Below are 17,747 nucleotides of genomic sequence, written 5' to 3'. Positions count from 1 at the left end.
GCTCAACATGTCTTGGGCTAGGACCAATTTTTCCTGTGTCTCTTTCAGTTTACCCTTTAGTTTTTCCTGGGTATCCTTAAGACCCCTGACTTGGGATTCATGGTGTCACTTTTTCATCTTACCATACCATTCAAAAAATTCCTTATATTGATCCCCCTGTGCGCTGGTGGTAGCAAGAAGTGCACCTCGCAGATACGCAACCCTAGCAGGGTCAAAACTCCCTTCTAAGGGAAATTGCAATTTTGGATCATGCCTAGTATACCAATTCCAGTTGTTTAAGTATTTACATGTTAACGGACTATAATGTACATACATATATGCTGCAGGCATGCCTTTAGGTGGGACTGGGATGTCTTTGGATCCAACAGTTCCCATATTTACTTCAGCCAGCTTTTACTCAAGCCACACACTCAAAGGAATGCTTACTAGGGTTGCCACTGTTCTATCACCAATGGCCTCTTTCCTGCCCTTGGCAGGGGCAAAGGGGTAGGTTTCTGTGGGCTGGAACCACAGCTGGAGACCTACAAGGGAAAAGGCAAGGGGGATGGGCCTCCTTAGGGACTTTTACCCTAATGGAAAGCCCGTGGTCCCCGCACGCCTCTTGTCAGCCCAGAGCACCAGCCTTCAAGCCAATGGTGCCTCTGCAGCTATCAGATCAGCGGTGCGGTTTCCCGGGGCTCCCCTTCTCTCTGAGAAGGGAAGGGAGCTTATGGCTCCGGAGGGCAAAGAAAGGGACCCTGCGGTCCTTTAAAAAGACAGTACTCGAAGAGCGGTCATAGGTCATGGAAGGGGAAGGGAAAAAGGACGGGAAACACGCACGCACCTCAGCTGGATAGCCACTTACCAAGGCCTGCCAGCTGGGAAGCTTCACAGTCTCTCCAAGCTCAGCTGTGGGGCTTGCTTTCGAGACACTCCCGGTCACGAGCTTTCACTTCGCAGGAGGCTCGGGGCGTCTTCCCACAGCTGTCACTCACACTGGCTGCTTGGCCCTCACACACACAGGCACGTTCTTGACACAGCTGTCAAGGCAAGAACCTCAAAACCCGGGTCCCCACCAATCCTGGTGGGAAGGGGACCCCCGATCAACTCCCAGGGCGTATGAGCCCAAGAGCGGATCAGGACTCACCGGACCAAAAGAAGCACGGTCCATGGGCTGCCGGCGATACCTTTAAGACTTAAGACCTCAAGAACCTTGGAACGACCCGTAAGAACCTTGACATATACCTTAAGACTTTAAGAACCTTGAAAACCCTTAAGAACCTTCGAGAAAGGGCATCAGGCCTGTCTGAAATAAAAAGTTCGATTCCAGCTTGTGACTTACCCCTAGCCGGAGCCTACAGGCCGGTCCCTCTCCAGACCCCAATAGATTTCAAAAGGTCTCTTACCTATTAGGTGGGCCCGGGGTGTAGGAGGAAGCCATCCGCGGTCCTTCGGTCCAGGGGAGTCACCTGTGGAATCCCGGACGAGCCCCCAAATTGTTGTGGAAAAGACCACCACATATTCAATTTTGGTCAGACAGGTCGAGGCACCTTTATTGATAAAACAAGAGTACAAGTATGCACACAGGGAGAGACAGAAAATCCCATGCAATGGGAAAAACTGCTCTGTCCCTTACAATTTTCACCAAGCTTATAAAGGCTAAAACCGCAAAACGTCATATTGATTACACAGAATCTGGGTAAAAGCATCCATGCTTTGGTGCTCTGTCTGGCTACAGGCGCAGGTGGAGGAGACAGAAGCAGTTCTGCCACAGGTGTTGCGGGTCCTCCTCACCATCGTAAGCCTCCCTCTGTCAAACTCTCTCAAATTCCTGTCTACAGCTCCCTGTCCGCTCTGCTCTGCTTTAAACAGAAAGGTTTCGGATGTGGCTTGGTTTATAGGTTCAGGGGACCAATGGGTCACAGATGAGACCGACAAGGGACCACCACTCCCTTCCTACTCCCCTTGCGAAACTCCCTGTTAGCAGCTCCTGGTCGCTAAGCTCCCTGGTCGCTTGTGCACAGCTTTATGAAGCCCTGGCCTGAGTGAATGCCCCGCCCACTGGTTAAGGCTCAGCCAATTACCAGAGGCTTCTAGCTTTCAAACCTTCCTTGGTAGCTCCGCCTCCAACTGCCAGCTACAGCACATGGTCCTTCAAACAAACAAACAAACAAATCACCACAACAACCAAACAGGTACTTCCAAGTACTTCAACTGCATTTCCACCTTCAGGTGCTTCGCCTCTTTCCACTTGCACCTCAAAGCACTTTGCCTCTCTTTCTGCTTCTGCCTCCAAGCGCTTCACTTGTCTCCTCTCCTCCATTTCCAACTCCAAGTGCTTCGCCTCTCTTTTGTCCTCAGTTTCCAAGTGCATTATCTATAGGAAGAAATCCCTATCTTCCACAGTCAGAACTCAGTCTGGGTTAAGGGCATCCGTCCAGCTTGGCACCGGGATCTTGGTTCAGGGAGGGCTGACCCTTCCCTCCTGGGAAGTCCCTGTTCCCCTATCCTTTCCCTGCATTCATGGAGCTGGATGTCTGGGCTTGATCTGGGTCTCTCTTCTTCATGGCGTGGCGTGGAAGACTGGTTTTTCTAGGGCAGGGGTTGGCAACCTGCGGAACATGTGCCAAAGATGGCACGTGAGCCAATTTTTAATGGCATGCTGCTACCTGCTGCCCACTGGGGTCCTGGCCCCACCCAGCCCCTCTGCCCACTGCTCTCTCCTGGTGGGAGGCAGGAGGCAGAAGCTTTGTCCTTCCAGCAGCCAAGCTCCCTCTCCCCTGCTTCTTCCCCCACGGTGGTGCTTTCCTGACCCTCCTCCTCACCTTACCTGTGCTGATCAGCTGATCTTCCTTGTGAGGGGGAGGGGGAGCAGAGCCACAGAGTACTCGCTGCTCCAGGGAGGAGGCAGGGAAGAGGTGGGGACAGATGGGGCCTTGGGGAAAGGGATAGAATCAAGGCATATCCCCTCCAGCCCCCTGCCGTGAGCCGCTCATGGCAGGGTGCTGGGAGCATCCCCATGAGCTGAGCACCCCAGCCCTCTGCCCTGACCCCTGCACCCTCCACAACCCCAGCCCTGACTTCTGCACCCCCACACATACCTAGCAATCCAACACCCTGACTCCGGCACCCCCTCACACACCTCCAGCCCCCGTTTTGACTCCTGCACCCCACACACATACCCAGCCCCCCACACCCCATGCCCTGACTCTTGCACTCCCCCACAGCCCCACCCCCACCCTGAGCACCAAATGGGAGCTCCTGCACCCCCTCCATTCCTATGTGCACCCCAGGTCTGGGGTTCTGGCCGCTGGCCTCGCTCAGCCCACTGCCGGTCTGGGGTCCCAGCTGCCGGTCTCTTACTAGCCGGGGTCCTGCAGGCCTCGCTCAGCCCACTGCCAAACTAGGTGAACAGACTCCCAGGCCGGCAGTGGGCTGAGTGGCCGGCAGCATAAAATCAGCATTTTAATTTAATTTTAAATGAAGCTTCTTAAACATTTTGAAAACTTTGTTTACTTTACATACAACAATAGTTTAGTTATATAATATAGACTTATAGAGAGAGACCGTCTAAAAATGTTAAAATGTATTACCGGCACCTGAAACCTTAAGTTAAAGCGAATAAGTGGAGACTCAGCAAACCACTTCTGAAAGGTTGCCGACCCCTGCTCTAGGGTTTCAGTGCCTGACCTCAACCTTATGCACAGGCTGCCCTGCTCTAGCCTAACTATTTTGTTGCCATGAAGCTAGAAAAGAAAAAAATAAACTGCTTGTTGGACTCTTTGGCTTTGCAGGCTAATCCTTTGTATGCCTGTTCCCCCTCAGGCAGCAAAGAAAAAAACAAAACCCACACCTCCCTGACTTTCAAACAGCCAAAAGGAAAAAAGTGTCCTTTTAAAAACCTGAGGTCTGTGCTTCTGGTTCAAAATGATCCCACCATTGCCACCATGTCAAGGCTGAATCCCCACTCTGTCACTCCGAGTGCAGAAGGTGGGGCCCTGCAAGGATTCTAAAAATTAATACTTGCCACTCCAGGCTTGTATTAAACTCCAAGGTTACAGCTTTTCTCTGACCTTGGCTTGGTAAATGCTGCCACCACTCAAATGCAAGAAGCAAACAAACAAACAAATAAACAAACAAAACCCTTTATGCGATGAATGAGCACTTGGGAATTCCTTCCTGTGGGGTACCCTCAAGCCCTTTCACCCCCACATCCCCCAGGGAAAGAATACAAAGGAAATTAGCTGTTGCTACCAGCTAATCAAACAGCATGCACAAACCTCCTAGGACACCAAAAATCCAATCCTGTTCCTAAAAAAGGTAAATTTTATTAAAAAACAAAAAGGAAGAAAATACATCTGTAACTTAGGCTTTTGCTAGATTTAAAAAAGCAGTTCCAAAAATTAAGCACCCAAATAGCTTCTTGGGGTTCAGCTTAAAGGTTACAAGCAAACAAAAGCATCTGGAGTTAGCACAGAGGAGATCCACAAGCCAAAATAAAGAAATAACTTGATTGTGTCTACCTAAACATTCCCTATCCCAATGAGTTCTGCTAGGTATGGAAAATGATTTTTCATACCTGGTTCAAACCTTACACAGTATTCTGGCTTATAACATTGCTGCTCGGTGTTCCTGCAGCGCAGAGAGAGCAACAGGCAAAGGGAAAGTTTCTTTCCCCATTTTAAAAAGTTCTAGACTCCCCAATGGCTCTTTTGGTCTGGTGTCCACTTTTTTTCTTTACCGGGGGGACTTTTGAACCTTTTACAGGTAAAACAAGTAAAGAACAGCTAACAAGAGGGATTTTACAGCTAACTGGTTGGCTGTGTGTCCATTAAAGGGAGCTAGCCCCCCACTTTATTTATCACACCATCTATTGATAAAATTGCTTCCGGGCTTTTTCTAGGCTAGTGCAGATAATTTGAAAATGGGAAGTTTGGGGTTTTTTGGTCTTTCTTGCTCTTTCTTTTAGTACAATGGCGCTAAAACTTTTGTAACGAATACACTGAAATAATGAGGCAAGAAGTAAAGCAGGTTTAGCCACTTCAGAAGAAATTGTGCAAATTTATTTCCCTGCTTTTGAGTCTTAAAAGATTCTCTGAGATTTCAGTTTATGAAAGTGAACATGTTTAATAGTCCATCCTATATTGTGGTTTTTTTTGTCTTTGCTCAGGCCATTTGGTCACATCTTTCGATAATAGTTTAGTTAGATTTGTTGAGGACTTCACAACACAAATGATCATTTGCCAGAATAGTCTTCTTTTAATTTTATTTTAACCTTGTTCTACCCTTTGTCATGAGATATTTGTGTGATTTGTACAATGATAATGATCAATATCTCTCAGCACAGACACTGTGAGTGAGAGCTAGATTTACGTTCTGACAGACTTAGCCTGAAAAGTTGAATGCCATTCCTGCCAGATCCTTGCAGTGATTTAAGATAGTCGGAAGGGGGAGAAGGTGGGGGAATGGGATACAGATATGGGAGACTGCAAGGTTTGCTCTGGAGAACTAGCCAGCTGAGGCTGAGAACCATGAACTAACTGCACAAGTGCCCGAGAGTGACAGGAAATGTCGGGTGGAACAATCCCTGAAATCTAAAGGACTACAAATGATGCCCCAAGAGAAATGATGAGGGGAGGGGGCAGTATCTCCTGATTGCTGAGAGGATGATTCTGGGCAGAGGTAAGAAGGAAACTGGTGAGGACAACAGGCCTGGGTCAGACTCGAAGCCAGGCTGACCTCCATCACTGAGGCCAGAGGAGACAAGGAGCCCTAAAACCCAGCTAGTCACCCCCTCACCATTTACCAGTGTCTTGTGGGGGGATAACAGAGACTGTCTTTGTCCCACTCATCCCACCCTGCAAACCTCTAACCTAAGCTCCTTGGATTTGCTTGGGTCAGAGGGTACATCTGCCCTGTGATTAAAAAACACTGCAGCAGCGAGTCTCAGAGTCAGCGTCAGCTGGCTCGGGCTTGCTGGGCTTGGGCTGTGAGGCTAAAAATTGCAGTGTAGAAATTCAGGCATGGGCTGGTGCCTGGGCTCTGACACCCTCCCCCCTCATGGGGGTCTTAGGACCCAGGCTCCAGCTTCTGATTGAAATTCTACGCTGCAGTTTTATAGTCCCACAACCCAAGCTCTGCAAGCCTGATAAGAGCTGACATGGGCCAGCTGCAGCCTTGCCACAGGTCCTTTATTACTGTGTAGGAGTACCCAGAAGGCTTACTATTGTGTCCAGGTCTCAGCGTTTCTCATGGATTCTCTCCACTTTTCAACCACCAATGTTTAAATACTGCTTTGTTGTTGGTGCCTGGGGGATTTGGATGCAGCAATGTTCTGTGCTGGGGATGAAAAGTACTATGCTGAGCTGGGCTGGGAGTGGGGAAAGGAGTCTGTCTTTGTTTGTCCTTTGAAATAATGAAGTAGAATTTAGTTTCTCCCATTCCTGGTGTCCTTTGTTTTGCATTAAATGGCTACCAGCATCAAATTGCTACCGCTTAGGATCCATAGCTAAAAACCCCTCTCCTGGAGGAGGTGCTTAGGCCGTTCTTTGCAAGAAACATCATCAGAGGAGGAAGCAGTGGTGTTGCTGTAGTCTCCCTTGTAACATTTAGCCCACTTGTGTACTCATACAGTATGCCAACACAACGTTCAATTTCCTCTTCTCTCGGATGGGGACAAAAGATCTGAACAAAGGTCTTCCATCTCTAAGGGGAGCACTGTAACCAGTTAGCTGTAACAAGCTTGGCAGAATTCAATCATATATATATATATAATTTCGACAGAGAATGTTTATTGTGGAGCATTTTTAAAATTTTGATGGATTTAAAATTTTCACAATTGCCTGAAATTATAGGTTTTAAGCATTCTTTTAAAAATTTTCTCTATTCAGATTTTCACAGTTGTAAGAAATTAGTTGGGGGAAGGCTGTCAAATAATGGGGAGCAAAGAATAATTATTTAGAATAATAGAATATCAAGATTGGAAGGGACCTCAGGAGGTTGTCTAGTGCAACCCCCTCCTCCAAGCAGGACCAATCCCCACCTAAATCATCCCAGCCAGGGCTTTGTCAAGCTTGACCTTAAAAACCTCTAAGGAAGGTGATTCTACCACCTTCTTAGGTAACCCATCCCAGTGCTTCATCACCCTCCTAGTGACAAAGTTTTTCCTAATATCCAATATTAACTTCCCCCATTGCAACTTGAGACCATTATTGCTTGTTCTGTCATCTGTTACCACTGAGGACAGTCTAGATCCATCCTCTTTGGAACCCCCTTTCAGATAGTTGAAAGCAGCTATCAAATTCCCCCTCATTCTTCTCTTCTGCGGACTAAACAATTCCAGTTCCCTCAGCCTCTCTTCATAAGTCATGTGCTCTAGCCCCCTAATCATTTTTGTTGCCCTCTGCTGGACTCTTTCCAATTTTTCCACATCCTTCTTGCAGTGTGGGGCCCAAAACTGGACACAGTACTCCCAGATGAGGCCTCACCAGTGTTGAATAGAGGGGAATGATCGCGTCCCTCTATTTATACAGCCCAAAATGCCCAAAGCTGCCTTGGCAACAAGGGCACATTGTTGACTCATATCCAGCTTCTCATCCACCTTAACCCCTAGGTCCTTTTCTTCAGAACTGCTGCCTATTCATTCAGTCCCTGGTCTGTAGCAATGCATGGGATTCTTCTGTACTAAGTGCAGGACTCTGCGCTTGTACTTGTTGAACCTCATCAGATTTATTTTGGCCCAATCCTCCAATTTGTCTAGGTCCCTCTGTAACCTATCCCTACCCTCCAGTGTAATGTCATCTGCAAACTTGCTGAGGGTGTAGTCCATGCCATCCTCCAGATCATTAATGAAGATATTGAACAAAACCGGCCCAGGACCGACCCCTGAGGCATTCCGCTTGATATTGGCTGCCAATTAGACATGGAGCCATTGAAAACTACCCATTGAGACCAATGATCTAGCCAGCTTTCTATCCACCTTATAGTCCATTCATCCAATCATACGTGTTCGTGAAGACAGACAAAAAAAGCATTGAGTACATTAGTTTTTTCCACATCCTCTGTCACTAGGTTGCCTCTCTCATTCAGTAAGGGGTCTACACTTCCCTTGACTTTCTTCTTGTTGCTAACATAATTTAATATAACATTTAATGATGGTAGATACTGTCATTCAAAAAGCTTTATACAAACACAAATGGTCAACATCCCATGCCAAAATCTACAAAGTAAATAGCCTTATATCAAACTTTAATAAATTCTCAAGAAGCATTTTTCTAACTTTTTTTCTATCTGTAAATTTTGATTATTCTTGATGGAAATATTTCATTTTTCATTGGTTTGTGTGTGTACAGTGAAATCAACCTTTACTGATATTTATCAATATACTCTAACCTTTCCAAGTCTAGCTATGGGATCCTCTGACATGAGTCTCTCTCTAGCTCTCCCATTCAAGTAGTCTCGCTTTGGTTAAATAATTACTTTTTAGACCCAGAGTAGGGCACTGATCTCTGGTCTCCTTAACCACCAGGCTACAGCATCATTCTCTCTTGCTGTCTGGTTTAATGACTAAGTAGTCCCCATGGTCCTGAGTCTGGGGAAGACGTGCATCAGGCTGGCAGGAAACACATCCAGGTGGGCATTCATGATACAGAAGTTTCCATCACAGCAACTCAATAATAAATAAAAATCAATAAGTTATACAGACAGATCCCCCCCCAAATGAAACATAGACTATTTGCAATGAGCTTTGGGGGGCAAAGGCATGAGGGGAATGCAGTAGCATTGTTATAAGAGATAAACTTCTCTCCACCCTGGATTCTGCTTGGGGAAAGAAGGCACCAGTCATGTGACAGAAACCCATTATGAGGAGTAACCCTGCAGCTCCCCCTCTCTCTGCCTTGCCTTGGGCAAAAAACAATTAAGGGCTGGATGATTTTCTCATTAAATTTGAGAGACACTGTCTACCAGGGCTGGCTCCAGGCACCAGCTAAAGAAGCAAGTGCTTGGGGCGGCCAATACCAAGGGGCAGCATTCCGGCCACTATTGGGGCGGCACGTCCGGGTCTTCGGTAGCAATTCGGTGGCGGGTCTCTCAGTCCCTCTCGGAGCAAAGGACCAGCCGCTGAATTGCCTCTGAAGAGTGGAGTGGTGCAATCCCGCTGCCATCGTTTTTTGTTTGTTTGTTTGTTTGTTTGTTTTGCCACTTGGGGCAGCAGAAAACCTGGAGCTGGCCTTGCTGTCTACTGCCCCTCCCCCGTTGGGTAAGAGCCTGTTGTGCAGAGGCCTATACTTTAAATTGTGCAGAATAGCAAAGACCCAAACTAGTCTTACATAAAATTGTTTCTGTGTGTTTGCACCTTTCTGACTTCCACAGAGAGTGTTACAAACTGGCACCGTGTTTGACACCATGTTGGTCCCAGGATTAGACCCAAGGTGGGGAGGCAATGCCTTTTATTTTAACAGAAGCTGCTCCAGCAAAAGATCTGACCTCACCCACTTTTCTTTCTCCAAACATGATTGTGTTCGTTAAAATAACAGAGAAAAAGGATCACCAGGCAGGCGTGAAAGTAAGGCAGTACGGACCGGTACGGGCTACAAGTAACAGGTGGCCGCTGGTACCAACCCCTACTGCCTTACTTTAAAGTGCTGCCGAGGCAGCGCTTTAACGTCGCTGCCGCTTTTGCTCCCCAGCCGAGTCCCTAGTGGCAGGGCTGCCGATGGAGAAGCGCAAAAGGGGCAGTAACGTTAAAGCACTGTCACGGCAGTGCTTTAAGCAGGGTCCTTAAAGCGCTGTCGTGGCAAAAGCACTTTATCGTCACTGCCCCTTTTGCCTCCCCCAGGCTGCCAGCGGGGGTGGGGTGGGGCGGGGGCAAAAGGAGCAGCCCCAGGACTCCAGCTGCTGCTTGCGGTAGCAGCAGTGCTGGCAGGGGCCCTGCGCCCTTTAAATCACCGCTGGAGCCCCAGACAACACGGGCCACGCAGCCTCCAAGGGCTGGCTGGGGGACGCTGACCCCCAGCCCTGCCCCTTCTGCCCAAGGCCCCTCCCCTTCCTGGCGGGCCAGAGTCTGCCCCTGTACCGTTAAGTTTTCAATTTTACTTTCACCTGTCTCCAGGGCTCTTGGGAAAGTCATGGGTGGCATGAACTCAAAAAAACTGCTCTAAAGGATTCTCTCTCACTGGATGAATTAAGTCATTTAAAATTAATTAATTATTTAATTCACATGTACCTATATCCTGTCATCATGTGGTTGGTTCAACCTTGCCTTATAGATCCCCTCTATCAACTTCTACCTCAAGAGATACAGCAGTAATTCCTAGGGTCTTTGTGGACCTGCAACTAGAGGGGGGGACTTAACAAACATTTTCCCTCTCATTTGGTTACATGACCATTTGCCAGACAGCAATAGATGATGGGAAATCAGGGCTCCTGTTTCCTGGTACCAGGTGGACAATGTGGCTTAGTGGTTGGGGCTGGGTGGGCAGCCAACTATGTAGTTGTGGAACACTCATTCCAAAAGGCAGCATGGCTAAGATTTAGGATTACGATATTAAAGACCCATCTTCTGTTTTCAACTGTCTGTATAGTAGCTGTCTGTTAACAAGTTGTAAGGGGGCTACAGCAGCTCATTTCTAACTGTTTGTATGCTGGGGATCATGGCCTTTCTCTCTAGTAAGGGAAGAGAATTGCAGGGGATATAAATCGCAGCCTGTATGAACTCATAATGACAAATTCCCAGCTCAGGGAACTTTCCCCTGCACTGTAAGAAAACTGGGTTGCACAGCCTGTTTGTCACCACTGTCCTCTGTGATCTAGGCTGACTCTAAGCAAATTAAAGGGTCTGACTCAGAAGGGGGAGTGAAAACAAAGGGCAGTGGAAAAGAAAGAGACAAGCCAAGGTGGCAGAAAGACTGGCAAATGCTACTGGAAGTGACAGTGTCATTCACTGCCTAGTCCATCCACTTCAGGCATTAGTTTAGGAAAAGTGGAGTTATTTCAATGCCTTAAAAAAAAGTTTTATAGCAATGTTAGCACTTGTTTCTGTTCTGGTTACTAAATGGTCACACCCAGTGCTGCTGAAGGCCTCACAGTGGTAGTAAATAAAACATTTCCAGTTTGGAAGTTTTTTCCATTTTAATATATTTTCTTGATCCGGTTTTTGTGGAAGGAACAAGCAGAGATTTGATTGCCCCAGACCAAAACACCAGTAGGGTGAGAGGCTGCAAGTTAATATGATGAGAGATTTAAGGAAACAGGCCTTGTGCACACTCTGTAAATAGACAGGTACAAATCATACTAGAAATTATCTGATTTTGTGTCACCTGCACTGGAAAATGGAAAAATGACCTGCTATGAATGATGCACCATCTGCTAATGGTTGGCAAAGAGGCAACAGCAATAGTTGTAGTAGACTAAAAACCAATGTTAGAAAATGGGAAAGTGCCCTTATGCATGTGAAAGTTTCACAGCCACTGGGAATTGTCCCACACCTGCAACACTATGTGGTCCCACCAGTCTGTGCTTGTTTCCCGGGCCCAGAATCAGCATTCCACAGCATGAACCTGCCCCATTAACACCATGATGTGCACACTGCCGGGGCCCGTACTTTGTGAGAAGTCAGTGTCCATGTTTATGTCCTCATCACTCTCATCACCACACTGCCATCACTTCCTTGCTTGGTTTTGCTTTGGCAGGTTCTGGTTCTGCCTATACTGCAGGATAATGCGTGTGGTGTTTACAGAGCTCATAATTGCCACGGTGACCTGAGCAGGCTCCATGATCCTAGTGCTATGGCATCTGGGCTGAAAAAAGGTGCGAAACAATTGTCTGCTCTGATGGAGGGAGGGATGACTGATGACATGACTTACTGAGAATTAAAATCCACAAAGGGAGGTGGCTTGGCATCAAGGAGAAACACAAACTGTCACGCAGAATGGCCCCCTCAAGGATTGAACTGAAAACCTTGGGTTTATCAGGCCGTTGATTTCACAGAGAGAGGAAGCAAATGAATAGGGTCTATTTCTTGTTTTGACCTACTCCATCTATCTTTTACATATTTAGGCTGGCAGAAGATGCTGCATTATGACTACTAGCCATCATCATCTCCTGGCTGCTTGGCAGAAGATGGGAATGACCTGGCTGAGTCACTCCTATGTCTGCCTAAGCACCCCCGACTGAGCTCACTGAGGTTGGTTAAAAGAGCACCCAGGAGAACAATGACAATAGCTACCAGTCTGCTGCCAAAAGGCAATGAGCTGCTGCTGTGTAGCAATGCAGTCCCACATCTGCCAGCACCCAGAAGACTTACAGTGACAGTCAGCTGCGCGGGCTCCATGCTTGCTGTTGTATGGCATCTGCACAGGTAACCCAGGAAAAAAGGCATGAAACAATTGCCTGCCATTGCTTTCATGGGAGTGGGGGGAGCTGATGAGTTGTACCCAGAATCACCTGCAACACTGTTTTTGCCCCATCAGGCACTGGGATCTCAACCCAGAATTCCAATAGGTGGCGGAGACTGCAGGAACTGTGGGATAGCTACCCATAGTGCAACACTCAGGAAGTTGACGCTAGCCTTGCTGCTGTGGATGCAGTCCTCCGACTTAATGCACTTAGAGCATTTTTTGTGGGGACACGCACAATCGACTGTATAAAAACAATTTCTGAAAAACCAACTTCTATAAATTTGACCTAATTTCTTAGTGTAGACGTACTCTTAATTATCAAATACTGCATTAAATTCTCCTCAAAGTTCACAGATTTGTTCTATCTTTAATTACTGAATAATAAAAGATTCCCTTGATTTGGGAGAACTACCTTTCTATTGGGGTATAGTAGACAGAGAGCACCTGGAACATTGAGCCTGGTGCGAGAACTCAGGCCTGAACAAGGGGCTGTGAACCCAAGTCAGGCCATGTATTAAAGCAGATGCTCACAATTACATGATCTTTGCAAAGTTGCTGCTACTGTTCGAGGCACTAGAGATTTACATAAATATATCCCAGCTAGTAAAGATACATCCCAATCTAGTACAAGATAGGATGGTTTGACAAATAATGGAGAGGGATGTTTTGTCCAAGATATCAGGAAAAAGGGGAGATAGCAAACAGCTCTCATAACACATGTAAGGTGGGGTGTAAGTTGTGTATTCTAGTAGTTTGTTGGGGTACTTTGCCTTAATTCTTTGTTCAGCTGAGGGACCAGTGAAAAGTCCCACCACTGACTGAGCTGTTCCTGGCTACTATGCACTCATGTGTCAGTGTACCTCTAACCATGGAGCCAGGGTGCTGGGGGAGGTAGGGCTCCAAGTGGCCCTCCTTGAACGTTTGTTTAAATCACTTGGTGGTGGGAACAATACTAAGGGCAAAAAAGAAATTTGTGCCTTGGGAAAGTTTTTAACCTAAGCTGGTGAAAATAAGCTTAGTGGGTCTTTCATGCAGATCCCCACATCTGTAGCCTAAAGTTTAAAGTGGGAAGGAAACCCTAAAAATGTCCAAGCCTTGAGAAGGCAAAGCAGAGGAGGCGGCTCTTGATAGCACCAAGAGGAGGGGCCCTAGGCACAGAAAGTTTAAGAAATTACAGTAAAACGTGCCAAGAGTGACCACTTATGGAAGTTGGCAAAAGTGGTCACTTGTCAGATGGTCTCTCTTCAAAGGTATGATAGTGCCACCCTTACTTCTGTGCTGATGTTGTTGGCAAGCACTGCCTTACGAGCTGGGCAGAGCATAGAGCAGCAGCTGCTGGCTGGGCACCCAGCTCTGAAGGGCATAAGAAAATGTGGTTGCTGGTTGCAGATAACAGGTGGTCACCCTTCAGAGTTACATTATAGAGGGAAAAGTTCTGTGGCCTCTACAAGTAGTTGCTTGTGACAGGTGGTCTCTCTTCAGAGGCAGTTGCTAAGGCAGCATTTACTGTATTCAATCTTGATTTTTGCTGCCTGTCAAATGCTGGTTTTGTGCTTTTACAGTGCTTTATTAACTTTGTGATTTTTTGTGATTTTGTATTAATTGGCAGTTTGTTAAAAGAACAAAAGCAATTTTGCTCTTAACTAAACAAACTGTGGCTCAAGTAGGTGTACAATAGTCACAGGAAGAGTGACCTCCCCTCCCCCCCAAAAAACCAACAAAAAAAACAGCTTTAAAAATGTTTTGAATTTTTTAAATGGTATGTATTTGATTGGGTTTTGACTGGACAGGACAGGAAATACAGGCTTGATGGGCTAGGGAAAATAGTGTACTTACTATTGGTCAGTTTATTTTGCTTTAAATAGGAGTGTGTATGTGCTGTTTCATTTTGTTTGCATGTACAAATGGCTAATTTTATAATGTAATGTAGTACATGCTACAAATTAAAGTAATTAGCTTATAGTATTATTTAACCAGTATTTTTTCTAGGTGTTTGTGTTTGTTATTTATTAACTTAGGCTTTTTTCCTATTGTGTTTCTGTGAATAAATGTTGCACCAGCAAGCTGCCATGGATAAAGTTTAAAATCGCTCTGTCTGTATATATTTTTATTCTCCTTTTGAGGATAACAGAGATGAAACACACACTTAAGTGCTTATTGTTAAAACAATAAATATGTGTACCCTCAAAATGTATTGTGCAACCTCCCACAAATTTCTGTCTAGCTCACCTCAGTGCCCCTCCTCTCCCCGGGGAAGAGCCTGGAGCTGCCCTGGAGGCTGAGGGGGCACCTAGTAACAGTCTTTCAATATAAAAAGGATGGTGTTCTATTGTTGTTCATGCTCACCAAAAGGTAGGTGAAGAGCTAATCAGATTAGCAAGGAAGATTTAGGTTAGATATTTTAAAAACAACAACAAAAATGTTTTAATGCTATGGTTCATTAAGCACTGGAACAGGTTACCTAGGGAGACTGTGGAGTCCCTGTCATTAGAGGTTTTTAAGAACACTTAAATCAAATACCTGACAGAGATGGTCTAGGTTATACTTGGTCCTGTCTCAGAACAGGGGGATAGACTACATGACCTCTTGAGGTCTCTTCCAGGCCTATATTTCTAGGATTCTATGTAAATCAGGAACTCCTTAGCTGTGCTCTGCAGAGAAGTGACTTGCCACCTGGTTCCAACTCTCTTCTTTATTTCTAGATCCATTGATTTGTACTAAGAGGTGGTAGAAAATATGTTATTTACATTTCTTCTACAGTCCAGCAATTGCTGTGGTCACCACAGGGATGTTACTGGGAAGAAACCTGCTCCAAGAGACAGTCTCCAGAGGGGTTGTCGACACGAGGAGGTAGCTTCTCTCTTCCTGTAAGATTCACATGTAGACAAGGCACGTGGTCATTTCAGCTCAGTGTAACTGGTTCAGAGGAATTCTATGGGATGAGGTTTGGGCAGGGAGGGATTGTGGTCATCCTGATCATAAAAATCATATAAGATTAGGATTGGAAGATGTTGAATAAAGATGTTGAACAAAATGGGCCCCAGGACCAACTCCTGGGGCACTCTGGACACCATCTGTCAACTAGACATCAAGCCATTGATCACGACTCATTGAGCCCCACGATCTAGTCAGCTTTCTATCCACCTTATAGTCCATTCATCCAATCCATACTTCTTTAACTTGCTGGCAAGAGTACTGTAGGAGACTGAATCAAAAGCTTTGCTAGAGTCAAGATACATCACGTCCACTCCTTTTCCCGTATTCACAGAGCCAGCTATCTCATCACAGAAGGCAATCAGGTAAGTCAGGCATGACTTGCCCTTGGTGAATCCACGTTGACTGTTCCTGATCACCCCCCTCTCCAAGTGCTTCAGAATGGAGCTCCATGATTTTGCCAGGGACTGAGGTGAGGCTCACCAGTCTGTAGTTCCCTGGGTTCTCTTTTTTAAAGATAGGCACAATATTTGCCTTTTTCCAATCGTCCGGGACCTCCCTCGATCATCACAAATTTTCAAAGATAATGGCCAGTGGATCTGCAATCATATCAGCTAACTCCCTCAGCAACCTTGGATGCATTAGATCTGGACCCATGAACTTGTGCACCTTCAGCTTTTCTAAATAGTCCTGAACCACTTCTTTCTCCACTGAGGGCTGCTCACCTCCTCCTCAAACCGTGTTGCCCAGTGCTGCAGTCTGGGAGCTGACCTTGTCTGTGATGACAGAGGCAAAAAAAGGCATTGAGTACTTCCACTTTTTTCACATCATCTGTTACTAGGTTGCCTCCCCCATTCAGTACGGGTCCCACACTTCCCCTGACCTCCTTCTTGTTGCTAACATATCTGCAGAAACCCTTCTTGTTACCCTCCAAATCCCTTGCTAGCTGCAACTCCAGTTGTGCCTTGGACTTACTGATTGCACCCCTGCATGCTCTAGCAATATTTTTATATTCCTCCCTAGTCATCTGTCCAAATTTCCATTTCTTGTAAGCTTCCTTTTTGAGTTTAAGCTCATTGAAGATTTCTCTGTTAAGCCAAGCTGGTCTCCTGCCATATTTGCTATTCTTTCTGCACATTGGGATGGTTTGTTCCTGCACCCTCAAGAAGGCTTCTTTAGAATACAGCCAGCTCTCCTGGACTCCTTTCCCTCTCATATTAGCCTCCCATGAGATCTTGCCCATCAATTCCCTAAGGGAGTCTAAGGCCATGTCTACATCTAAAATTTTGCAGCGCTGGTTGTTACAGCTGTATTAGTACAGCTGTATAGGGCCAGCGCTGCAGAGTGGCCACACTTACAGCAACCAGCGCTGCAAGTGGTGTTAGATGTGGCCACACTGCAGCGCTGTTGGGCGGCTTCAAGGGGGGTTCCGGGAACGCGAGAGCAAACCGGGAAAGGACACCAGCTTCGCCGCGGTTTGCTCTCGCTTTCCCGGAGCCACCCTGCAAACCGCAGGGAAGGAGACCTGCTTGCTCGGGGTTCCGGGAACGCGAGAGCAAACCGGGAAAGGAGATCAGCTTCGCCGCGGTTTGCTCTCGCATTCCCGGAGCCACCCAGCAAACCTCAGGGAAGGGGACCTGCTTGTTCGGCGGTTCGGGGAACGAGAGAGCAAACCGGGAAAGGAAACCAGCTTGATTACCAGAGGCTTTCTCCTTCCACGGAGGTCAAGAAAAGCGCTGGTAAATGTCTACATTGGATTACCAGCGCTGGATCACCAGCGCTGGATCCTCTACACCCGAGACAAAACGGGAGTACGGCCAGCGCTGCAAACAGGGAGTTGCAGCGCTGGTGGTGCCCTGCAGATGTGTACACCTCCTAAGTTGCAGCGCTGTAACTCCCTCACCAGCGCTGCAACTTTCTGATGTAGACAAGCCCTGAGTCGAGTTTTCTGAAATCCAGGGTCCGTATTTTGCTACTCTCCTTTCTTCCTTTTGTGAGGATCCTGAACTCAACTATCTCATGATCACTGCTGCCTAGGTAGCCACCCACTTCTACTTCCCCTACCATTCTTCCCTGTTTGTAAGCAGCAGGTTAAGAGGAGCACATTCCTAATTGGTTCCTCCAGCACTTGCACCAGGACATTGTCCCCACAACGCTCCAAAACTTCCTGGATCAGGGGTTTTCAGACTTTTGTACTGGTGACCCCTTTCACACAGCAAGCCTCTGAGTGTGACCCCTCCTTATAAATATGTAAAAAAGTGTTTTTAATGTAACACCATTATAAATGCTGGAGGCAAAGAGGGGTTTGGGGTGGAGGCTGACAGCTCGTGACCTCCCATATAATAACCTTGCGACCCCCTGAGGGGTCCCAACCCCCAGTTTGCACAGACAATACAGGAGAAGGGTTCTCACTGCTGTATTGCTCTCCCAGCAGAT

The 17,747-nt window shown here is 46.8% G+C and overlaps 1 protein-coding gene and 1 long non-coding RNA gene across 2 annotated transcripts in view; one reads left to right on the top strand and one right to left on the bottom strand.

Moving 5' to 3' along the window:
- LOC115635670 (zinc finger protein 436-like) overlaps nt 1-17,747 on the top strand; it is a 340,481-nt gene that overhangs the window by 184,761 nt on the left and 137,973 nt on the right. The window lies entirely within an intron of this gene.
- On the bottom strand, nt 5,627-16,235 carry LOC115635709. Its single transcript, XR_003996669.1, has 3 exons — nt 15,883-16,235; nt 10,534-10,537; nt 5,627-5,637 (listed from the first exon to the last, which is right to left on the bottom strand). It is a non-coding gene; the product is annotated as an uncharacterized LOC115635709 (long non-coding RNA).

Source organism: Gopherus evgoodei, chromosome 15 (genome assembly GCF_007399415.2).
Source record: "Gopherus evgoodei ecotype Sinaloan lineage chromosome 15, rGopEvg1_v1.p, whole genome shotgun sequence".
NCBI classification, from domain to species: domain Eukaryota; kingdom Metazoa; phylum Chordata; order Testudines; family Testudinidae; genus Gopherus; species Gopherus evgoodei.
This window is presented reverse-complemented; position numbering and strand designations above follow the sequence as displayed.